Here is a 26,148-nt window from a genome sequence, read left to right on the forward strand (position 1 = left end):
CATCAGTACACTTGATAAATGATAATACAAATAAGTTCCATCTGGTAAGAACTTTGAAGATAATATAGTTTATTCCCTGATTTTATAGAGGAAAAAACTAAAGCCCTAAGATATTAAACAATTAGTCTAACTTCAGTCAATCAATCAACATATATGTTGTAAGCACCTATTATGTGTCTGGTATTCTGCTAGGTCCTGGAATATAATTAATAAAACAGATAAAGGCCCTGTCATCATGAAGTTTACAAGGGGGAATACAGGTCTTAAACAGATCATCACAAATAGTTAAATAGTAAAGTACATGGGGATCCAATTAAGTGGTGGATTTGTAAAGGGATTCTGAGAGGAATCATTACCTACTGTATTGTTCTCTAGACCCTTACTGTTGCTGATTTCCAATGGCTTTCATATACATATATTAATACTCTTTTTTTTCTACATGAATAAGTGACTATATTGTAAAATTATTATTGTTGTAAAAATAAGAAATTCTTCCAGAAGAAACCAAATACTTCAAGGCAGAGTTAGAGGTGAAACCTCTGTGGAAGAAAAGACTCTCAGCAAAATGGAGACGCTAGCCTTAGCCCTGTAGTTAAAGCTATAAAGCAGAAACGTTGGCCTTCCGAGAGCTAGGGCAGAGATTGCTCAGATCAGACTACAGGAAGCATATGAACTAAGGCAAAAGGGACCCTAAACTCATTATAGGTTGGGATCAAAGAATTACAGATCAAAGCTTTCATTAAGAGTGGCCTCCTGAGCTGGACTTTGTTCCTAATTTTAGAGTTGTAAATTCCTAGTAAACTGAGTGTGAGTGAAACATGATTTTTCCTTAGGAAATTTCTAAGTTTCTCTCCTATTGAATGATTTAAGGATTTTGCAGTTTCTCCTACAAGTTTGTTCTGTTGGAAGCTGTCTTTCTGTACTAAGGTAAATAAGTGGGTTCATGGCTGGTCTCAAGACAAGGGAGTATGATGGAGATTTATCAAGGCTTTATGTCTTATTTACTAGTAGACTTCTGATGCCAGAGTTTTGCCATAAGCTAAGTTCACTGAGTACATTCCCAACAGAATCCTTTTCTCTAAGGTTGCCATTTCAAAAAGGGACATGCTTTTTTTTTTTCGCTTTTTTTTTTTTCCTCTTTCTCCCTTATTTCTTTTCTTTTTCTTTTTAAACTTATTTTACATTTGGTAAATAGACCACTTCTAGATAACCCTAAAAACTTCTTGAATGTCATAAAGGAGGACCTTGTACTCCAAATTATTCAGTTTCCTCCTCCCCCTCCCCCCCAAATGGATGATTTATCACCATCCATTGCCAAGTGATTTGCTCCCTGTCCTACTGACATCAAGTTTGGTTATGGGACTTTGGCCAATGGCATGAAAACCAACAGAATTTAGTCCACAAAGCTAACTCATTTGGCTTTCCCATTGCCACAAAAATGATCAGCCTGGGTCTAAGCATGGAAAGACAAGTGGAATAGAACCACAGCTGGTTTGCAGGTGCCAGCATCTAATGTGAATGATAAATGCATGCTTGTATTATAAGAAATTGGTGCTTTGGAGTTGTCTGTCTCTATAACAAACCTGAGCAATATATACTAACAAAAAACTATTGAGACTAGAACATCTCTGGAATTTTGCCTAGGGTGGGGGAGATTTCTCAGAAAGCTAATTTTGAACTAGCTATTGCAATATTGCAGGAAGATGGTTTGGAAATTAAAGGAGACTATTCAAATGAATAAGGGTAGTATAGAAAGAGGTGTAAAGTCTGTATTAGGAAGAGGAAATGGTGTTTTCTTGGAAATCTTTTTTATAAATAATATTTTTATTGATTTCAGAGATGAAGGGGGAGGGAGAGAGAGATATAAACATCAATGATGAGAAAGAATCATTGATCAGCTGCTCCAGCACATCCCCTACAGGGAATTGAGCCTGCAACTTGAGCATGTACCCTTGCCCGGAATCCCTTCAGTCTGTAGGCCGATGTTCTATCCACTAAACTAAACTGGCTAGTGTTTAACTTGAAAATCTTTACATTAGTTTGTTACATTCTTCTAGAGCTCCCTAGACTACCCCTTGTAAACTCTGGAGTTTAGTTTATCTCAGAAAAGCCATAGACTATGATATAACTGGCATTATTAAAAAGTGAGATTGCTTTCAATATTTGATAAAAAGTGTTTCAAGCACCCCACTTAAAAATAAACATTTCTTTCAAGGAACTGCCTAGTGATGTAGAAATCAGCAAATACTCTTTATTTTTGTCTGAAAATATGATTACATAAAACTTTATAAAGGCAACCACTGAATAACTTCTTCCTATGCAGAAGTAGTAGAACCCAGCAATGCTTTCTATAAGACCTAATGAACCATGTGGGCGCCAACTAAAATGTAATAGGAATCAAAAGGAGAGCATTTAAAAAAGTCCTGGATTTCTAGCGTCTTATTAACTGGGTCACCACTTTGGATCCTTTTGATGCTATTTTTAGAAGCAAATACTGCCTTTGTTCAAGTCCCCTAACTTTGTATCTTTGTAAAGTTCCAGCTGCTTCCAGCCAGACCCGCTTTTCCCATTCATCCTTATTTTAAATTCATTCTGAAGCCAAAGCCTGTTTGGCTCAGTGGTAGGGCGTCGGTCTGTGGACTGAAAGGTCCCAGGTTAGATTCAGGTCAGGGTCATGTACATTGGTTGCGGGCACATCCCCGGTAGGGGGTGAGCAAGAGGCAGCTGGTCGATGTTTCTCTCTCATCGACGTTTCTAGCTCTCTATCTCTCTCCCTCCCTCTCTGTAAAAAATCAATAAAATTAAAAAAAAAAATCGTTCTGAAAACATAGGCCAGATTAAGCCCAAAGTGTCACTTGCACCAAAGCACATCTTTAACACACCCAGAATAGTTCCCCACTGCCTTGAGCATAAAGGCCATACTATAACTGATCACTAAGGCTCTCTGCAAATAAAATCCAATATATGGTCTTAGCTTCCTACTACACCAATCCTCTACTCCAAATATAACTTGTGCTTTTCTGCTTATTCACCTCTGCTCACGAAGTTAAAGATATACCCCCTCTCTCTCTCCTATTTGTTCAATACTTCTCATCCTTCAAACCCTCACTCATGTTTCACCCATGAAGTGTTGTCTGACAAAACAATTACAAGGGATTTGGGTCCTATTAATTATATGGATGACACAGACTTTTTGGAGCCCAATATTGCTTGATTTAATGAAATTAAAGGACAATAATTTATGGTTGTAACTTCTTAATGTCTAAATAGCTTGAGCAGAAGGCAAAAAGCTAAATATCACATTGAAACTGAATCTACTGAGCCAGATTCTGCTGTTGGCAATTTAGTTAGAATTTAGGGACAAATACAAACACCAAAATCACCCTTTTAAAGTAATAGCTACTGTTCAGGCATTCCCTTCAGAACTTGGAGACCCATTAAAGATTGTGGGTCGTTAGGATACATGGAGAGTAAATCTTGAAAGGCAGGGAGATCTGTGCATTCTCATGGAAATCTGTGTATCATAAATATTATTTTTAGTCCGATAGTTTTCAAACTTTACTTTTTGTAATAGAACACCCATTTTTTCAAAAATATTTTACATGAGCCTGGCTGGTGTGGCTCAGCAGTTGAGTGTCGACCCAGGAACCAAGTGCTCGCTTGTTCGATTCTGTCATAGCACCAAAGCACATCTTTCAGGAGGCAACCAATGGATAATGTTCCTCTCTCATAGGTGTTTCTATCTCTCTATCCTCTCCCTTCCTTTCTCTCTAAAAGTCAATAAAACATATTTAAACACACACACACACACACACATATATATATATATATATATTTTTTTTTACATGAAACCTTAATGTATAAAACAGATTAAAGTACATTTTTTTTTCTGATTAAAGGAAACAGCAGGCCAGGCACACCACTTTGTTGACCTCTCTATTTTCCCTTTATCTCAAGGTGATCTCTGCTTCCCTTCCTTGAAACACCAAGTCTAAAAAAACAAAACTATTGCTGGTATAGTCCAACTCTGCTATCCTATTTACAACACCTCTGATAATTAGTCATTCAGCCTGTGTTTAAATATAAAGTTTTAATCTTTCTGCTCAGCTGAAATTGAGCTAAAGGTATATTATAACCCTTACCAAAATGAAGAAGTTGAAGATCGTCAAATTGAAAGCCACCTGCAGTGAGGGTGCTTCCGCAGATAGTAACATGTGCCATGCAATGTCAACCTCTGGATCAGAGCTCACTGCCTCCAGACCAGTGAAGAGAGGCAGGAGGAGTTCTACAGAGTGCACCTTAGAAAATGGGATTGGGCTCTTTGGCAGTATCTTTATTCCTTATAGTTGCTTCAAGCCTCTGAGCTGCTAGCTGTTAGAAAGATCATTTTAATGGAAATATTTACTCTTAAGTGACAGAGTATATCTAACAAAAGGTTACAAAGGCTAAGGTTAGAGAATATTTAAAATGTGTTTCATATTGCCATTTTGTCAGTAATGCCCCTCCTAGGTCTCTCTCTTCTATAATGAAATCCAAGACTTTAATAGGTGGATCTTCCAGGATTACAAAATGCATTTGTTTTTCTTATATGTAAAAGGAAGCTTATTAAAAACAAGCATTTAGGGCATTGTAGAAGAAGGATTCCTCATGCCAGGTTCCACATCCAAATGAACTGAAGAAAAGTGCTGTACAAGATAATCAAGTATGTGACAGATAATCGTGGATAAATATGAGTGGGAAGCTTACTTTCCTACTGGTGGTTATCCAGAGCTTGTTGGTGTAACTACTGGCAGGGCTAAGACAGAGATTCCACTCCCATCCTTGACTTACGCGTTATTGCCTTCCAACAAACCCTCAAAGGGCCCAGTGTTGCGAGATAGAAGGGTAGAGAGGAAGGCCGACGCACAACTCTATATAAAAGAAAGTGATTCATTTAAATATATGATGTATTTAATACAATATTCAAGCGACTATAGGAATCTACACTTCACTGTGAGTAAGGGTGTAGCTGTTGGAAGCTAACTTGGAAGGGAAAAATTTTTGGATTTTGTTACAAGTATTTTAGCCCATGGGTAAAATACCAGCTAAGTGCCAGCTTGGAGAATGTACATCAGAAAGCACAAAGAGAACACCGTTTCTGGGGGAGGAAAAAAATTGCCAGTCTTGGAATTCAGGCAATCAAACAGAGCTGTGAAACAAACCTATCAATCTAAAACTTACCAGTCCGCCATTTTGGCTTCCAAACATAGGACGTTTGTTATTTATTGGGTAGCAGCAGTGAGGTACTGGCATAAATGGTTTCATGTTGTCAGTGTATGCATAATTTCCCTTGTGGGAGAAAAAGTGTGTGATTTCTGCCCTGCAGAACACAATGTGAAGTGCCTTTAATGGGATGAATAACACAGGTGGTAGTCCTGAAAGCAGGGTCTCTGGTTGGTAATGGCCAGAATTGTATTCAATTTCCTACACTTTATTCTAAACTCACCTCCTTTAAGAAGTTTTCTACTTGGCTGCAGTCAGTCAAAGTGTGACATCATGTTGAGTTAGTATAGGGCTGGGGTGTTGATCTGTGAGTGCCTTGGGTGGGGCCTGGATGAGGCTGGTTGACCTATTTGGAAATGTCTTTTGTGTGAAATGTATCATTGGGCATGTGGTGGTATTATTGATATGAGAAAATGCTAAGTAACTGATTTACTATCTGAAAAGGGATTTACTATCGGAGAAACGGAGGGAGGAAGAGACTGAACATAAACTGCACCTATGAATGAGGACAATGGGGGATGGGGAGGGGGTGGAGGGTGGGGTGGGAACCTGGTGGAGGGGGGAAGAAATGAGGAACCTTTGTAACAATATGAACAATAAAGATTGATTAAAAAACAACAACAACAACAACAAAAAGTGTGACATCAGAACAAAGACATTTGCATTCTCTTTGAAAACCATAAAGCCTTTCTGAGGAGAGAAACATCCATGTAAAAAAAAATTTTTTAATCAAATGTACAAAAAAATTTAATTTACATATACATTTAGAATAATTAAATCTTAGAATTCTAATAAAAGGAATTTCAGAGGGCATCTAGCCCAAACTCACCTGTCACAAACCTGGCATGGGACTGTGCCTGGGACTTGCAAAGTACAAATAGGTAAACAGTAAAGCTTCATGTTTTCAAGTTCCCTTATGTCAAATTTTATCATATTTAATAAGAAGCACCTAGGATAAAAAGAGAAAAAAAGCCCATGTTACTTATGATCTTTAAAATACATAATCAAGGATGAAAGAGGAAATGCAAAATGACATGGCAGAATTTCTAGAAAATTCTTACACTGAAAATGTTAGAATCTCAGAGATATAGCTAAGTGAAACTACGAAAATTAAAGTATCAAATACCTATGTTAATAAATATTAAAATAAATTAAATATGCTAAAAAATGTAAGAAAATGAAATAAATAGAAAAAAGCAGAAGAAATAAATTGATAAGGATAAAAACAGAAATGCCCGGCTGATGTGGCTCAGTGGTTGAGCACTGACCTATGAACTAGGAGGTTATGGTTTAGTTTCAGGTCAAGGCACATGCCTGGTTGCAGGCTCAATCCCCAGTACAGGCTGTGCAGAAGGCAGCCAATCAATGATTCTCTGCCATCATTGATGTTTTTATCTTTCCCTTTCCCTTTCTTAAATCAATAAAAATAGGTTTTTAAAAAAGCAGAAATTAATGAGATTTTTAAAACCTAAACTAATATCAAAAGATGGTTCATTGAAAAATTTACAAAAATAAACAATTCAACAACCAATCTAGTATTTTTAAAGGGGAGAGAAAGCATAAAGACACAAAATAAGAAATGGCCAAGGGAAAGTGAGTCAAAAGGAAGGTAATTTAAAAAAACCACAATCTATGCAAATACATGAAATAATTAATTTTTAAATAAGAATAAACCCATTACATGTTCATATAAATAATAACTTTATATGAAAAATAATTATATATTTCAAAATTTGCTAGGAAGAGTGGTTTGTTTGCATTTTCAAAGTCTCTTTAATAACTGGCTTCACAGAAGACAGTTGGATTCTTACCTGCTTCTGCATTTAATTTGTTGTCACATACACTTTAGCCTCTGGATAACTCCACTGTATATTTGTGAGAGAATGAAAATGAAAGAAGTTGAAACTTGATGTTCTAGGAAGATATAATCTCTTCTTGAGTAGTTTATTTTTTTCTCATTTACTTGCAGTGATTTCTGTCATATATCAATTCCAGGGTCTGTTTCTAGCTTCTCATATTTCTTCCATTATTTATTCATTTATCCTGCATAAATACTGTACTATCCTATCTAATTAAGAGGAAATATGCTAATTGACTTCCCTGCCCTCAAGATGGCAAAACCCAAAGCCAATAAAGAGGGAATATGCTAATTGACTGCCCCACCCTCAAAGATGGTGGTGCCCATAGTCAATAGGAGGGAATATGCTAATTGGCTGTCACACCCTCAAAGATGGCGGCACACACAGCCACAAGATAGCAGGGCCCACTCCTCTCAGTCCTGTCGGGACAGCAGACACATGGCAAGGCTGGGCCCACCACTTCATGCACCTACCTCTGGAGTCCCCCAGTCCCCTCAGCCCCCTAGCCACCCAGGTCAGGCCCAAGGTGCAGGCACGCTTTGGATGGCAGCTTCCCAGCCAATGCCTGAAGTGCAGGCAAATATGTCGGCTACCCAGCCACCCAGGGCTGGCTGAGGCTCAGGTAATCAGGGCTGGCTGAGGCTTATGCTGCTGGCAGTGGCAGCAGCAGAGGTGTGATGTGTTATCACCTTCCCCTGATCTCCGGGTTGCCTCCTGTCCCTGAAGGCTTCCAGACTATGAGACGGGGCAGGCTGGGCTGAGGGACCCCTCTCCAGTGCATGAATTTTCATGCACCAGGCCTCTAATCTTCTTATAATTGTATAATAAATCTTAATATCTGATAGGAAAACTCCATCACCATCTTCTTTAAAATCGTCTCTGTGATTTTTAGCCTCTACCCTTCCATAAGAACTTTAGGATCATTTGGTCAGGTTGACAAATTGACCCTTTTGAGATTTTTATTATAATTGCATTAAATATATAGATTAATTTGAGGGGATTTCAGAGAGGAAGGGAGAGATAGAAACATCATTGATGAGATTCATAGATCAACTACCTCCTGCACACCCCCTACTGGAGATGGAGCCCACAACCCAGACATGTACCTGACCACAGAATTGAACAATGACCTCCTGGTTCATAGGTCGACAATCAACCACTGAGCCACACGGGCTGGGCAATTTTCAGCTTTTTAGTCCATAAGTATGGTATATCTATTTATTTAGGACTTCTTTTATGTTCTTTAATAATGTTTTTAAATTATCTCCACACAATTATCAGGCATAAGTTTTCTTAGATTTATTCCTGGAGAGTTTGTTATTCTTGTTATTATGATAGATTATTTAGTTTATTTTCTAATTGATTTATGCTATATAGGAATTCTGTTGTTTTTAATATGTGTTTCTCGGTTTCAAAGAGGCAGGAAGAGGGAGAGAGAGACAAACATCAATGATGAGAGAGAATCATTGATCAGCTGCCTCTTGCACACTCCCTACTGGGGATTAAGCCCACAACCCAAATATGTGCCCTGACCTTCTGGTTCATAAGTTAACTAAGCTATATATGCTAGGCTACTCTTGTTTTTGTTTTGTTTTGTTTTTTAATATATTTTATTGATTTTTCACAGAGAGGAAGAGAGAGGGATAGAGAGTTAGAAACATCGATGAGAGAGAATCACCGATCAGCTGCCTCTTGCACACCCCCTTACTGGGGATGCGCCCGCAACCAAGGTACATGCCCTTGACCGGAATCGAACCCAGGACCTTTCAGTCCGCAAGCCGATGCTCTATCCACTGAGCCAAACCAGTCTCGGCCTATTGTTGTTTTTAATGTTGATTATATTCAGAAACTTTACTGAATTCTCTCACTAGCTATCTGGTTTAGAAATTTTGGGATTTTCTATGTAGACATTTATAATTGCCTACCAAGAAGGACTATTCTATGTCTTTTATAATTCTTTAGCCTCTCCTTTCCTTTTCTTATCTCTTGGTCAGAAATACTTTAAGTCCTGATATCAGTCTTTTTCTTCATGGTGATTGCTTTCTGTTCCTGTTTAAGAAATTGTTACTTATTCCCCCTATGTTAACTTCTAAAAGCTCTATTGTTTTTCCTTTTATATGTAGATCTACAAAGCATTTGGATTGACTAGTGTGTAAGTGGGGGATAGGAATCAGGATTTTTTTTTTCATAAACATATCAAGTTGATTCTGCACCATTAAATGAAAAGACCACTTATTACCTACTAAATTACAGTGATAACTTTGTCATAAATCTTTAGAGGTCTGTTTCTGAAATCTTATGTTTTTCTTGGTCTATTTTTGTTTATTTATTTTTTCTATATTTATAGAACGATTGATCTGTAACTTTTCTTGTGATGTCCTTGCCAAGTTTTGGTGCCACAACCTGAATTACTATAGTTATAAAGTAAACTTTATTATCAAGTAGCTTTGCCCCCCCAAAATTTGTCTTCAACAGAACTATATTTACTATTCTTTAGCTTGTCAATTTCCACAAAAAGGCTTCTGAAATTTTTATTAGGATTATATCAATTTGGGGAGAATTGATATGTTTATAATATTGAGCCTACCAATCTAAAAACATGGGTACTTATTTAATTCTTCTTTAATTCCTCTAGGTAATGTTTTGTAGTTTTCTGTGAAGAGTCTTCTATATCTTTTGATAGTTTTTCTTTTCTAGATATTTTATTTTTTGCTATCATAAATACACTAGAGGCCAGATGCATGAAATTCATGCAAGGGGCTCAGCCTCTGCCGCCATGGCAGCGCTTCTGTCTTGGTCCCCACAGCCAGGACTTTGTCCAGAAGGTCATCTGGTCTAATTAGCATATTATGCTTTTATTATTATATATATATTTATGTATATACATATGTATTTATAGGTATATATAAATAAATTTAAAATTTGTGTTGCCTAATATTTTATTTCTGGTGTATGGAAATACAACTAATATTTTTGTATATCAATCTGATATCTAGCAATATTACTAAATTTACTTATTATTTGTGATGGTTTGTGTATAGATTCTTTTGGATTCTATATATAAAATCATGTCATCTGTGGACAATGATAATTTTGTTTCTTTTTTTTCCAAACCTATATATTTTTTCTTTCTGGCCTTATTATACTGGCTAAAGCTTTAGCTTTGAGTAAAATGTTGATTAAAGTGGGAAGTGGTGATAATAGATATTGTTGTTTTTGATTTCAGAAGAAAAACTTGAATATTTCTCCATTAAACATATTTCTCCATTAAACATATTTGCTATATCTTTTCCTGTTGTTTGATTGCTTGGTTAACTTTTAACATATCCTTATAAGATTAAGGAAGTTCCCTTATAATGCTACTTTATTAAGAGTTTTTAAATTTTATTTTATTTTTCCCATCACCATTTATCCCCTCTATGCCCTCTTCCACCTCCACCCATTCCTCACCCCTGCAATCACCACACTGTTATCCATGTCCATGAGTTCCCTCCTTTTTTTTCTCTTTTGCTCAATTCCCCAACCTTCGAGGACCTTCCCCCTGTTCTCTCCCCACCCCACCCACCAACCGCACTAGAACTGTCTGCTGGCTGTCTATGAGTCTGTAAGAGTTTTTTTTTTTAAATCAAGAGTGGGTGTTAAGTTTTTTCTCTATTGACTACAATGATCATATAGGGTTTCTTCTTTGTTCTGTTTATGTGTGAATTACATTGTTTGGCTTTTAAATTTTAAATCAATGGTGCATTCCTGGAATAAACCAAAATTGGTCTTATGTATCATTCTTTCTATATATCAATGTGTTTGATTTGCTAGTTTTTTCTGTATTTATGAGAGAGCTTGATCTCTAATTTTATTTGTGATGTTCTTGCCAAATTTTGCATAATCATGTTGTCCTCATAAAATGAGATGAAAAATAATCTCCTTTTCTTTCTCTTAGAAAGATTTCCATTAGAATGATATTGTTTCTTCTATAAACATTTGAAAATTCATTGATAAAAACATCAGAGTCCAGAATTTTCTTCATGAGAAAGTTCTAAATTACAATTATTTTTCTTTAATAGATATAAGACAATTCACATTTTCTATGAACTTGTCCATTTTATTTAAAATTTTAAATTTATTGGTGTAACATTTTTCATGGTATCTTATCTTTTTCATTTCTTCAGTACCATGTAGTTAGGTCTCTTTTTTTCATTTCAAATATTGACAATTCTACTTTGTCTAGTACTGTTATAGCTACAGCAGCTGATTTTGGTTACTCTTAGTTTTTCCTTAGCATTTAGTAAAAAGTCTGTTGCATTAAATCAATGTTAACTGAATGATACTATAATCTACTTTTTTAAAACTTAAAAATAGCCCAGCTGGCATGGTTCATTGGTTGAGCATTGACCTATGAACCAGGAATGTGTTTTGATTTGATTCCCGGGCATGTGCTCAGGTTGCTGGCTCAATACCAAGTGTGGGGCATGCAAGAGACAGCCAATCAATACTTCTCTCTCATCATTGATGCTTCTATATCTCTCTTCCCCTCCTTTCCTCTCTCTAAAATGAAAAATATATATTAAAAATAAATAAATAAATAAATAAAAATAAAACAAAAATAACCATTATTGAAGTATAATTTACACATAATGAAATCATTTCTAAAAGGTACACAGTTTGATGAGTTTTGACAAATATATATATACCTATGTAACCACCCTCCCCATCAGGATATAAAACATTTCTATTACTCCAAAAGTTCCCTTGTGGCCTTTGCAATTAATTCCTGTACTTCTTCATTACTGACCCACCCATCCTGAGGAAACACTGATCTGATTTCTGTCCCTAACGATTCACTTAACCTGTTTTTGAATTTCATTTAAATTGTATCAGACATTGGGTACTCTTTCTGTGTCTGGCTTCTTTTTCTCAGCACAATATTTTTGAGAATCATCCATATGCATATACCAGTAGTTCATTCCTTTCTATTGCTGAATGGTAGTCTATTAGATACCATAATTGGTTTAATTAATCTGGTAATGGATATCTGAGTTTTTTTTACAGCTTTTAGCTCTTATAAGTGAAAGTACCATGAACATCCATTGACAAATCTTTGTGTGGGTATGTTTTTATTTTTCTTGAAGAGTATCTAGAAGTGAAATTTATGTGTTAGATAGTAAGAATAGATTAACTTTCTAGAAGACTGCCAAATAGTTTTCCAAAGTGGTTGAATTGTATTACACTCCCGCCAGCAATGTATAGTAGTCCTGGCTGTTCTATCCTTGTCAAAACTCGATAGTATGTCTTCTGAATTTTAGTTGTTCTAGGGGGTGTATAGTGGTATCTTATTTTGGTTTTACGTTGGATTTTTCTAGTGACCAATGATGTTAATCATCTTTTAATGTGCATATTGATCATGTGTATATCCTCTTTTATGAAATATCTATTCAAACCTTTTGTCCATTTAAAATAATTTGTTTCTTTGCTTCCTTAATATGTAAGAGTTTATTATATTTTGTGGATACAAGTCTCTTGTCAGACATGTGTATAATGAAGATATTCTTTCAATTTTTGGATTGTCTTTCCATTTTCTTAGTGATATTCTTCTAAGGGCAGAAGATTATAATTTTGATGAGATAAAATTTATCTTCATTTTTTCTTTTACAGTTGGTTTTTGTTTTTGTTTTTGTTTTTGTTTTGCATCTTATATAAGAAATCTTTGCTTATCCTAAGGCTGTGAAGATTTTTCACCTAAGATTTCTTTTCTAGACGTTAAAGTTTTTTACTTTACATATAGATCCATGTTCAAATTTGAACTAGCTTTGCAAGATGAAGGTTGAGGTTCATTTTTTTCCCTACAGATATCCAGTTATTCTAGCAGCATTTGTTGAAAAGACTATCCCCATTGAATTACCTTGAACTTTTTGTTGAAAATCAATTCTCTCTCTCTCTTCCTCTCCCTCTCTCTCTCTCTCTCTCTCTCTCTCTCTCTCTCTCTCTCTCTCTCTCTCTCTCTCTCTCTCTCTCTCTCTCTCTCCTTTGTTTCAATGTCATATAGGTCAATCCATATGCCAATACCACATTGTCGTGATAATAGCTTTATACTAAGTCTTAAAGTCAGGTAATATGATTTCAAATTTGTTTTGGCTACTAAAGATATTTTATGATTCCATGTAATTTTCAGATTCAGTTGGCCAACTTATTTTCTTTAGAAAGCCTGTTGGGACTTTAATTTGTATTATGTTGAATCTATAGTTGAGAAGAATTGAGTATTTTAATTCATGAACAAGGTTCCTCTTTTCATTTATCTTAGCTATGTTTGTAGTTTCCAGTGTATAGATCTTTCATACATCTTGTCAAATACTTCCCTAAGTAATGTATGTTTGGGGATATTATCATAAATGTACTTTAAATTTTTAGTTTCCAATTGTTCCTCTCTAGTATGTCAAAATACAAATGAATTTTGTCAGCATCCAAAATCTTTTTTTAATCTTCACCCTAGAATATATGTGGGATTTTTTAAAATTGATTTTGAGAGGAAAGGGAGGAGAGAGAGAAGGGCATTGATGTAAGAGAGAAACATCAATTGTAGGTATGTTCCCTGACCTGTACTCGAACCACAATCTTTTGGTGCATAGGATGACACTCCAACAAACCAAGCCACCCAGCCAGGGCTTCAAAATCTTTTTAATAACAAGATAGGATTTGGGGTTAGTTTTTGTGGCCTGGGCTGACCCACCGGCCTCACCCTCAAGGAAACTTCTGGCCCTTGGTAAGTAGGTATGGTTTGGTGTGGCTGTGAGGGGTTCCTGGAGCTTTGCCAAAATGCTTGTACACTTCCCCACCCTTTCAAAGACCAGAAAGCAGGCCGGTGCCACAGCCCTGAGGGGAATTCAGGGCCAGCTCGTCGAAGGTGAGGATTTTGACCCCAGCCTTGAGGATGCAGCTCCAGGCACGGCTGTTCATAGGAAGTGTATACATCTTCAGTTTGGCACCTCCAAGACAAGCAAGTCATTGGTTACAGTCCATACAACCAACCATAGAGGTTTTGCCATCCTGGCCAGGAAGTTTCAACTTCTGGATCATCCGGGAAAGGGACTGAGGTGGCCAGTTGGTACAACTCATGAACAACCTCTTCAGCACCACTTGGTTTGAGGTAAAGTTGGTTTGTCTGGCCAGAAACCTATACAGCTTGGCCGTTAGCCTTAGACAGTAGATATTCTGGCTCTTGGGCTCTTTGCACCATTATGCTAAGTGAATAAGCCAGTCACAGAAAGGCAAATACTTTATAATTCCACTTATTGGGAGTATCTAAAATAGTCAAATTCATAGAATCAGAGTGTAATGGTGGTTGCCCGGGACTCAGGGACAGGGTGGTGAGGGGTTAGGAAGGGGGAAGCTTAAATTAATGGGCATAAAATTTCAGTTAAACAAGATGAATACATTATAGAGATCTGCTTGCTATATAACATTGTACCTATAGACAACAAAACTGTATTGTACACTTTAAAATTTGCCAAGAGGGTAGATCTCATGTTAAGAGTTCTCACTACAATAAAAAGAAAAAAAAAGATTAGAGGATTCCTAATTGTTTTCATGATACAAAGTTCTCATAGGAATGTTAAGAAGACTTCAAGGTAAAAGAAAAAAAAATGAAGTCCAGTTCTTTAATGACTTTCAGGTTTTCAGCACATTCCTAGTTCTTTCACTTTATGAATGGAAAAGGTGGCATGTATCCAGTGGCTTAATCTAAGGTGTCAACAATCTCTGAAGCTATTGAAATAAGAGGAGTGCCCACAATTACTAAAGATCTTCCGGAGATAAAAAAAAAAAAAAAAAAAAAAAAAAAAAAAATTGCATAAACGCCTGGCTACAGGCATCAGAATGATTCAGCGTTTCACCAAAAAGAAAAAAAAAAGAAAAAAAGAAAAAAAAATTGATTTCTATTGACTTTCCAGTTAGGTAAATTTTCAGGAATACTTTCTCCTCATACTTAGCTGAGCCAGTTGAAAGGGAACAACTGCTCACTCCCATAGGCGTCATAGGTTCTGAAAGCTGGTCAGAGATCTTCTTTTACTATCTTCTTAACCTCCACTTTTCTCTCAGTAGATAAGAGACTGAATAGATGATTTAGCAAGAGCAGAATTCTACCAATTGCTAGAAAGAAAGTTTTACTAAGTTAGGTTAGCAAGAATGAGATGATTGCTCAGGGCAATGAGCATGCTTCAAACTGCTTGCAATTGAATTGTTTAATTCACCTGAAAGAATCTGTACCTAAGCCTCTTGCTTATCGAGTGTACTCCCTAGGGGGCCTGATTAAGGAAGGAAATAGGATATAGAGCCACTGCCATTGATCTGCGGTATGGTATGAACATCTCCCTGCTAAAGCCTTGGTTGAAGCCATGCCTATTAACCTTTAATTTCCATGTCCATGCATAGAATAAAAACTTAGCTATCCAGATTCCTCAGAGAATGGGGTGGATCCTGAATAGCTATGAATAAGCAATATTTCTGAAATGTGTTTCTCCTTATAAACTAAATGTATAGGATATTGTTTTCTTTTTTTCTTAAATATATATGTTTTAATTTCAGAAAAGAAGGGAGAGGGAGAGAGGAGAGAGAGAGAGAGAGAGAGAGAGATCAAGCATGAGAGAATCATTGATTGGCTAAGTCCTGCATGCTCTCCACTGTGTATGGAGCTCACAACCCGGGCATATGCCATGATCTCTTGGTTCATAAGTCGACATTCAACTACTGAGCCATGCCAGGTAGGCTAGAATATTGTTTTCTTGAAGATATAATCATTATAAGTATCAATCACAGTGATAGGCCGTAATACAATGATGCCCTTACGCATAGTGAAATGTCAGGACACATTTTCTCTATGATACTAAATGTTTCTAGACTCTAGTGCCCTTTAAGATTTTTTTCTCCCTTGTATCATTTTCTTTGACTCTTCCCTCACAGATACATTGTTAGTGGCTAAAACTTCCTGTATTGAGAAATTTTAAAAATATTTCGCTTGATATTTCTCACTGAATATGTACATAAACAATATGCCATGTTTCTTGTGCAGAGATTCCTATAAATCAAGTTCATTAGCTTTAATGAATAGACCTGGAGACATCTATTTCATCTGCTCAAAGGCATTTTTACTCAGTTTATTTTTCGGAAGATATTTCCAAATAGGTGAGGTTGCTTGGGACCTAAGCTCTTGTTCATTGAAATTTTGTTACTATTATATAGTTTTACACAGTAAGAGTTAATTCCCAATCTATCAAGCAAAGTAATGAATGCAGTGGTGCAAGACCCTAAATGCACCCATACCCTTCATCAGGACTGATGTATTCCTTCCCCCAGCAGCTGCCTATTGGCTGTTTAAAGCCACACGTGAGTTTCTCTCTGGGCATTGCCCTCAGGCAAAGGGAGTTGCTTTACCCAAGGTTATGTTCCCTCTCCAGGTGCAGCTCAGCAGTGACCAGTTTATGTGAATGTACAAAGACCCAGGCTTCTATTCTTGACTCGAAATAACTTTGAAAGGCCATCCCAGTTCCAGAACTTTCTGTGGGTTTGCCTCAAGTCTTTGTTGTAACTGCATCATTGCTCTACTTCTGCCCAATCCTGCTTCCCTCACTCCTTTCAGGTGTTGCTCCTGAGAGAATTCTCATTGAACCTCCTGCAGGCAAATCATCTCAGAGTCTGTTTCTTAGAGAGGCAGTCATGGGTTCCTCCACCATCTGCAGCCTGCCTACCATTATCCTTCTGTTTCATGACATGTATGTGTAAGAATAATACCTCTATCTTGCCCTTCTGCAATAACTCATTGATTTCCATATTTTCTATAGAATTCCTTCTTTGAGGGGAAATATTGAAGTTATAAAAATTAGGCTTCCAAAGATAGATTATAGGCTAAAATTCATTCAGATAACCACTTTTATTGAAGAGGTTTTGTCTTTGCTTACGGCCTATGAAGTATCAAGGATTTTTTTGTTATATTATTTCTTCAGTGTTAGAAATGTTCATTTTGATAGTTTGTTTTATTGATTATTTTAAATTAAAGTTTATGGTCCAAAGGAAATACTCATGAACACTGGGGCCTTTTTCAAATTCCCAAGTTTTCATATTCTTGCTGCTGAAATTTAGACAAGTATTTTATATCTCAGCTTTTTCTTTGATTTAAGGTATTCATTCTACTATTTTGATAGATTGCTCTGATAACCTCTTTACCCTATTCATTTTTTTAAAATTGAAGTATAGTTGACAATTCTGACCATTAATTCTAACTGGGAGTTTCTAATCTTAAACTATTTAAATATCCTGTTTAACCACATTGAATTTAGGGGACTTGGGGAAAAAATCACAAGCATGCTTATGTAAGACAAACTTTAATTTACTTAAACAAAAAAAATGTATCAGTAATCAAAACCAGGATAGCATAAACTAATGTCACCTAGCTCACAGACTAATAGACATAGAAGAAATCTTAGGGATTTTTTTAATCTGAGGACCTTGTTCTACAGATGAAACTCAGGGAGAAGTGAATTCTTCAGAGTGTGGCAACAAAAGTTGGAAAAGACTATTGATTCAGAAATCTTACTACCCTACCACATAACCACTGAATTCCTTTCACTTTCTCTCCAAATCACTCCATGAACCCAGAGCATTTTCTTGACTCAGTATTTTGGAGACCACAGTTATTTTAACTTCGTTGCTCTTTTAACCTCAAGTGGGTTTCTGGTATCCCAACTTCTTAATTCAGTTATGCAATCCATCAGCATAATTTAACCAACACAGTTAGCTAGGGTGAGAAAATATTTAAATACTTTCATTGATAATCAGGTTGTGGTGTTTTGTTTTGTTTTTAAGAATAACCCTATAAGACCTTTTATAAACTCCTCTTAAACCCAATGCACTAAAATAATTATCAGATAATATGCATGTTCCCTTTATAAAGTATCTCACATAGTATGCTTCTTTGTGTGAATTTTAGCCTCATTTGTGGTAGGGTAAAACTTTTCTGATCAAAAAGTACATGCAAATTGATTCATTTCCATATATTTAAGAGTGATCTAAAGTAAATGGTTAGCTAAATGAGTAACAAACAAATACCCAATTATACAAATATTGTATAATGGCAAGTCATCAGGTTGAGCTTTCAACCTGAATAAGAGTCTTAAAATTACTCAAGAAAAATAAGGGTGGTGCCAAGTGGAGGGAGCAGGGACTCTGATTCTGTTTCACAAATATTTTCCTTTCATATCTTTAGTCTTTGTCAATCTATTTAGAGAAACTAAGATAGACAGGCAATAGAAGTTTCTTGCAGTAAATTATTTTTACTTAGAAATCCTGTATAGCAGGTATTGCCTGATTTAGCTGGAAATGATAAACTAGCAATGTAGTTATTCAAGTTAGAAGGACCTGAAAGAGCATAAAGCTACCTGCTATGTTGTCATGGTAACTCCTTAAGAAAGTGATAATAAAGAACTTCATTTGGAATGGGGAGTAGTTTGCAATGTTTCCTTTGGCCTTCAGCATGACACAAGGAACTAGAATTCTCCAACGCCTTCCATTTGGGTTAAACTACCCAGAGAAGCCAAATCCTTGCCTATAACTCCATTCTCCAGCTTCTCCAAAGATATCACAGATCTACAAATGTTTCAGTTATAGAAATGCTTTCTAGTTCCCTGACTTCTTAGGAAGTTTTCTTATATGCCTGGTGTGAGTGAATCTGATCTTGCATCTTATTTTTGCCCTAAGTAAATGGGCTACAACAGAATGAACCACATCCTTACTTTGGGGTTGGTAGGTACTGACACCTATGGCACTATGGGCATTTCAGCATCATGATGATTCCCTGGAGTCAGGCATCTCATTTAGATACTCTTGACGCTCCTTCTGCGCCACTACCATCACCACCAGCAACACCCCCCCCCCCCCCCCCCCCCCCCCCGCTGGCATTCTTTACCAGGGCACTGAGATTCAGGCTGGGGCCTGCTTCCTTACAAAGGACTTGTTTCCTTCCTATCTGGCATATCCCAGGTAGAAATCACGTTTCATAATGTTTTTCTCCTTTTGTTCTCAGATGTTCTAAGTTGGCTCCCTGCAGCGTATGGCAACATCAGAACACCTGGGGCAGAGCTGGCTTCCAGACCGACAAACTTGCCAACAAACTGGCTTAGGATTTCTCTGCAGTGGGAATTTGGCCTGTTTGGAAATACCAGAGATAATTGGGGGGGGGGGGGGGGGGGGGGCGCGTGAGTGTCAACACTTCCTATTAGAACAACACAGAAAACCACATGGATCATTTTTTAAAAGCCATGCTTTTGACTGGATGTGAGAGGAAATGGTTTAGAAAAGGCCAGAGATCACTGGTTGCTTCTTGTTCAATATACTTTGGTTTTGTTTTCTCAGTCATGATTGGAAAAGGCTCTATCACTAACCTTCTATCAAGATGCTCACTGTATAACCTTTATTAACTCTTGAGGGAAGTGAAAAGTCTCCCTAATGTATGCAGAACAAGAAATTGTTCCCTCACTCTATCTTTTAAATTACAAAGTATGTTGATTCATCAAAGTCCAAACTTTTGCTGGCACCGCCTTGGCCTCTCCTGCCCTACCTTGACCTCTCCCGGTCATCTCCATAAAAGCTATGGGTGAGTCAGCCGAAATATTGTAGGAAAGTAAAGAGGTGTGTTTCTGGCTCCTCTGCTCAAGATTCTGAGCAATGAATAACTGCAAACAAAGTCTTTCAACCTGAAACTCTCAAGGGCAGGGTGTGGGAAGGTGTGTGGCCTGGTGCATGTTCAGCAGGTTGGACATGTGTACTTTCCTTCCATTCAATAATTAGAAAGGAATTAACTTTCCTCTCTGAACTGTGGTCCAGCTTCTGATGCTGTTTGTGGAAAATGCCACTGAGACAACACCAATCTCCAAAACCCTTGTTTTTTTCTGGCCAGGGATTCCCTCTTTCCCTGCAGTGATTTTATATATATATATATATATATATATATATATATATATATATATATTTTTTTTTTTTTTAATTTTTTTCCTAGTTGCTCATGTCCTAGAATATTTATTAATTAAACTTGGATTTTCTAGTTGATTTTATAGAAATGTTATTTTCCATATCTTGGTTAAACTTCTGTACACATGTTGGTTAACAGTTCATTGACAGCCAAGGACACAGAGAGAAAGCCCTTTGCCTCCATGCTGTGTAGTGTGAATCTTCCAGTTCTGCATAACTAAAGTGAGTTATCTGCAAGCCAACAGAGAAGACAACACCACTGCTGTCATATCTCTGTGGAATGTTGCTAGGTAAGAAATAAAAATTGTTCCTCTAAAGCCCAGGGAGTCTAGTAGACTGCCCCTCAGAAAGGACCAGCAAATATTTTGTAGGAATCCTGGATCAGTTACCTTCATTTGGGGCTAAAAAAGTTTTAAAGGACATTATGAAATGTGAATTCTATCTATTTGGCAGTGAGGGATGGTGTGGTATTAGATTAAAATATACAAACACACATACTCACCCACTTCCACTTCTGTAAAGACAAGTTTTAACCTGAATCTTTGAACCCCTGGTTAAGTCCCAGGAGACAAAGGAAGAGAGACTGTGTCGAGTGGGGTTTCAGCATGTGAACTTCAGTCAGACTGCTCACATTCAGATCCTAGCTCCTTTACTTAGCAAGTATGAGACTTCGGGCAAGTTACTTAATCTCTTTGTGCTTCTATTACTTCATCTGTAAATTGGGAACAATAGTAGGCCCCACTTCATTGGGTTATTAGGAGTATTAAATTAATATTTGTAAAGTGCTTAGAAGCGTGCTTGGCACATAGTGAGCTCTGTATAGGTAAATAAATAAAATGAAAGTGTGTGTTACAACTGTATTAGTGAGCTCAAGCTGCCATAACAAAATATACCACAGATGGGGTGGCTTAAAAACAGAAATTTAGTGTTTCACAGTTCTGAAAGCTGGAAGTCTGAGATCAAGATAACCACCGGGTTGGTTTCTAATGAGGACTGTGAGGGAAGAATCTGTGCCAAACCTCTCACCTTGGTTTGAAATGGACATTTTCTCCCTCGTGTACATGTCTGTATCCAAATTTTCCCTTTTTATAAGGACACCAGTAATCACCTCTGTAAAGATGCTGTTAGCAAATAAGTTCACATTCTGAAGTACTAGGGTTAAGGACTTCAATATAAGAATTTGGGGGGCATATAGTTCATCCCATAAAACAACAAATCTAACAGGAGTTCCTCTAGCTCCAGAGGGACTGCAGGCGTTGAAGTAGCCATATATAATAGCAGCTACCAAATCACGTGGGAGGGAGCTCTTTTATCTGCATGTTTCTTCATTAAGCCTATTATATACATCTCTCAGACTCTCATTTAAAACTCTACCTATGGCCTCTGCCTCACCCCGGGGCTTCATGAGTTCAACAAGTCCATACTATTTCTTCAGAGCAGCATATTTCTTAAGTGTCAAGTTTGGCTTATTTAATTGGTTCAGAGCCTATTTTTGAGATATCCCTGGTTCCAGTGTCCTTCATTAAAATTTATCAATATTTATTAGACTTTGATGGAGTTTTCATAATCCTTTATCTTTCCGGAAGAGGGGTTTTAATCTTTTATGACTGCTTATATATACTCAACATATTTTTTGAATAATTAAAAATTATTATTTCTAATTTTTCTTCATGCTTGCCTTCATGGGCAAAATATAGAACTCTCTGTACCATGTTTTAGATATATGAACTTTAGCTTGTGAGTGACTGGATATGTTACTGTCCACTAGGCAAAAAAAAAAAAAAAAAAAAAAAAAAAAAATCCAATGTCCTGAATGGGGAAGGAAGACCAGAGACTTCATGCTGCCATTCTGCCAGCTAAGGATTTCTGTTCAGTCCTGACTGGGGCTTCTTATGAGCGCCATCCTCCTCCTCCCTTCCCCCTAAAGCAACTGCTGTGCAGGCTTTTGTTTTCATTTCTAGGTCATTTAATTGGAAACATGGCAATAGCAACAAATATTAGATGAAGGGCTTTGTGTTTGCAGATGAAATTCGTGTTACAGTATACTGTAGTGTTGCAAAATTAAAAAAGATTTAATCAAATAAGGAGATACACATACATAAAAATGTTAGTATTCTGAAGAAAAATGTTTTCAGAAATTATTTAATTTATTTGTTATATTCACATGAAATCAGTATTCACTGACACATAGCTCTAATGACATATATATGAAAAACCATCTAATAGATGAACTTGTTGATTATTTAAGCATAAAATAGATTGTGTTAAACCTTTCAAAAACAAAAAAAAAGGCCAAAGACATATTGTGGGATTAAACAATTATAGAAATAGTAGTGAAACCCTAGTATAACTTAGGATAAATTGAAAGAAATTTTTAAAAGTCAATAATCCCCAAAACCTGGGACACAGCTGATTAAGTCTTGAGTTTCTTAAGAGAAGTACCATTGTCTTATATTGCTCTTTTTAAAACATAATTCTAGAAATATATATATATATATATATATATATATATATATACACTCAATGAATTCATATTTGTGCATTAAAATCATTTGATTGAGATTGTGGTTTAAAAAGAGACAATATTAGAGTTTATCTATAGAGAACTTATGAAATTCATTATGTGTCAATAAAACGCATTGAAAATCTGAAGAGATTCAAAAAGGGAGTTCAAAAGTAGAGGGCTTTTTCTCTTTAAAGGATCATTATATAAAGGGGTAAATTCAAAATGCTCTCCTACAAGTGAGGAATATTCTACTTGATTTGAGATAATATTTAACCCTCCTGCAATATAAAAAGAGAAAATAAGAAACCAGAGACCTTAGAAGGATATTCATCTGGGCCAAATCCCTCATTTTACAAATGTATAGAGTTTCTATACTAAATTGTCCAAGATCATACAATTAACTGGGTACCAAGCTGTTAAATTAATTTCCATAAGCTATGTTTCCTCATTTTCTCCTGATGATTTAAATAGTAAATAAATAATTTAAAATATGCCTTAGTTTGCCCATGTGTACAATTAAGGAAAATGGAAAGGTACCGGTAGAAATGGAAAACCTGTACATTAGCCAAGACATGGAAGCACCCCAAGTGTCCATCAATGAGTAAATGGATAAACCAAGTGTGGTCTATATGTACATTGCAATATTATTCAGTCTGAAAGAGGAATAAGATTCTGCACATGCTACAACATGGACATTAAGTGAAATAGCCAGTCTCAAAAGGACAAGTACAGTAAGAGTCCACTTATACGAGGTCCCTACAACAGTCAAATTCATAGACAGAAAGTAGAATGGTGGCTGCTGAGAGCTGAGGAGAGGGGAAATGGGGTGGGGGTTGTTATTTATTGGATGAAGTTTCAGTTTTGCAAGATAAAAACATTCTGGAGATTGCATATCAATGTGGATATAATTAATACTATTGAACTGTATACTTAGAAATAGTTAAAAGGGTAAATTTTATGTTACGTGTTTTTAAACTACAATTAAAAGAAACAAAAAAGAATGAAGAAACAAACACAAAATGATGAGAGAAAAAGATAAAGAGGGCACAATGCCAAAAAGAGCAAGAGGAAAGAGCAAAGATGAGTACTGTTTTTCCCAGCCACAGAGCTCCTTACCACCCACACACCCCACCCCCACACCCAGTCCTCAGTTCTGATTCTTAGTTGCACTTACTGTATTTATCCATCTGCTTACCAAACTCATTCTGCTGTGTATACCGGAAGTCTCTGCTCTGCTATCAAATTCCTGATTCCAATTCCTATACACACACACACACACACACACACACACACACACACAAAACGGTAGGTCAAAACCTTCCTCCAATTCTGCAATCCTCTCCTTCCTAGGGTTGATCTGTCACAAAAGCCAAAATCTTTGTCATCCCTTCTCTCTAGATGGCCAAGGGCCAGCTAACCCAAACCATGAAGATAACACTTATTTAGGAGTCTTCTTACCTTTCCTTCTTCCCCTTGCTTTGGCTGCCCAATGCCCTCAGATAGCTCGTGGGCAGACGAGGTACTTACTACTCAACCCTGAGATTCCTGGGTCAGTGCCCTTGTTTGAAACAACTTTCTCTGCATGGTTCATGCACCATCTCCTTCCCACTTCCCACTAGTGTCACCATCACTCCTACACACTCACTATCCAGATTTTCTCTTAGGCGACTGTCATGCTAAGAATAGAATTGGACTACAAAAATCATACTGTAGAAGTGTGGAAAGATAACAGTTCATTAATATGTGTTAATCTCCCAGATAACACAGTATTTGCATGGTAGTAGATGGTCATTCAAACGGCCATCTCTTTAATAGTGAAATTTTAGTTCTAAGAGTCAGGCCTTTGAGCCTGTGATTTGAAGGTGCAAGACCTTTGAGGAACATGTCCAAGGGACACTGAGCTCTGCCTCTTCTTTTTTTCCTGCTTTCTTACTCCTGAAACAGCTGCCCGCTTCTCTTAATAGTGTCACCTTAGAGGGAAACATTTGCAATATTCTGATGCTTTCTTAGCTCCATAGTCAGAAAGTTAAAATGGCAAAGTCCCCATTTTTGAGTTATCCATATTTACTGATATGCCTGGCTCAAAATTGCTGCTTATTCAGGTGGTTGATTCTGAAAAATTCTCATTAGCAGACTTCAAAAGAAGGGCCAGATGAAACATAATTTTAAATTCCTGGTAAAGATTCAGCTTCTTCCTCATGGAAACTTTCCCAAAAAAAAACTGTTGCTTTTGCATAGGATGCAAATTCTTGTTTGAGCTCCATTGTTAAAAATTTCCTCTCTGTTTTGTTGGAGAAACTAGTGAGCAGTGATATATGGTGGTAGAAAAGGAATGTAGTGTACTGAATAATAAGGATTAATTCCTTATTTTCCTGGGTGGCACTGGGCTGATGTGATTTTTAAAACTATTTGTTTCTAATATGACTGGGTACACATGGATTGTAAAGGTGAACTTCTCCTCCACTGAAAAGCATTTCAATGCATAGCACATATATCCTCCTAAATTACCAAAAGAAGTTGAAGCACTGAGGTCAAGTGTACTTGGCCTATTAACAAGGAGATTGGGTAGTCATTCTAAATACAATAATATAAAGATGTGTAGCTCCCCCATGCCATATATATCAGAGAGAAAGGGAGAAGGAGATAGAAACATCAATTATGAGGGAGAATCGTTGATTGGCTGCCTCCTGCATGCCCCCAACTGGGGATTGAGCCCTCAAGCCTGGTGATGCCTCATTGTCATTTTAATTTGCATCTCTCTGATGATCAGTGACTTTGAGCATTTTTTCATATGTCCCTTGGCCATCTGTACGTCCACTTTGGAGAAGTGTCTATTCAAGTCCTCTGCCCATTTTTTAATTGGATTGTTTGTCTTCCTTTTGTTAAGTTGTATGAGTTCCTTTATATATTTTAAATATTAATCCTTTATCAGATATATAATTGCCAAATATGTTCTCCCATACAGTGGGCTCCTTTTTTTTTGTTTTGTTGATGGTTTCTTTTGCTGTGCAGAAGCTTTTTATTTTGATGTAGTCCCATCTGTTTATTTTCTCCTTAGTTTCCATTGCCCTAGGACAGTGGTCGGCAAACTCATTAGTCAACAGAGCCAAATATCAACAGTACAATGATTGAAATTTCTTTTGAGAGCCAAATTTTTTTTTAACTTAAACTATATAGGTAGGTGCATTGTTGTTAACTTAATTAGGTTACGTGGTATTTTGTGGAAGAGCCATACTCAAAGGGCCAAAGAGCTGCATGTGGCTTGTTAGCCGCGATTTGCCGACCACTCTCCTAGGAGATGTATCCATAAACATATTGCTATGAGAGATGTCTGAGATTTTGCTGCCTATCGTTTCTTCTAGGATTTTTATAGTTTCACAACTTACATTGAAGTCTTTCATCCATTTTGAGTTTATTCTTGTGGTGTAAGTTGGTGGTCTAGTTTATTTATTTCTGTATGTATCTGTCCAATTTTCCCAACACCATTTATTGAAGAGGCTCTCTTGACTCCAT

The 26,148-nt window shown here is 36.7% G+C and overlaps 1 pseudogene; it reads right to left on the bottom strand.

The window, feature by feature from the left end:
- Positions 1 to 13,775: 13,775 nt before the first annotated feature.
- LOC118715737 lies at positions 13,776 to 15,960 on the bottom strand (annotated as a pseudogene).
- Between the last annotated feature and the right edge of the window lie 10,188 nt (positions 15,961 to 26,148).

Source organism: Pipistrellus kuhlii, unplaced genomic scaffold (genome assembly GCF_014108245.1).
Source record: "Pipistrellus kuhlii isolate mPipKuh1 unplaced genomic scaffold, mPipKuh1.p scaffold_m20_p_11, whole genome shotgun sequence".
Taxonomy (NCBI): domain Eukaryota; kingdom Metazoa; phylum Chordata; class Mammalia; order Chiroptera; family Vespertilionidae; genus Pipistrellus; species Pipistrellus kuhlii.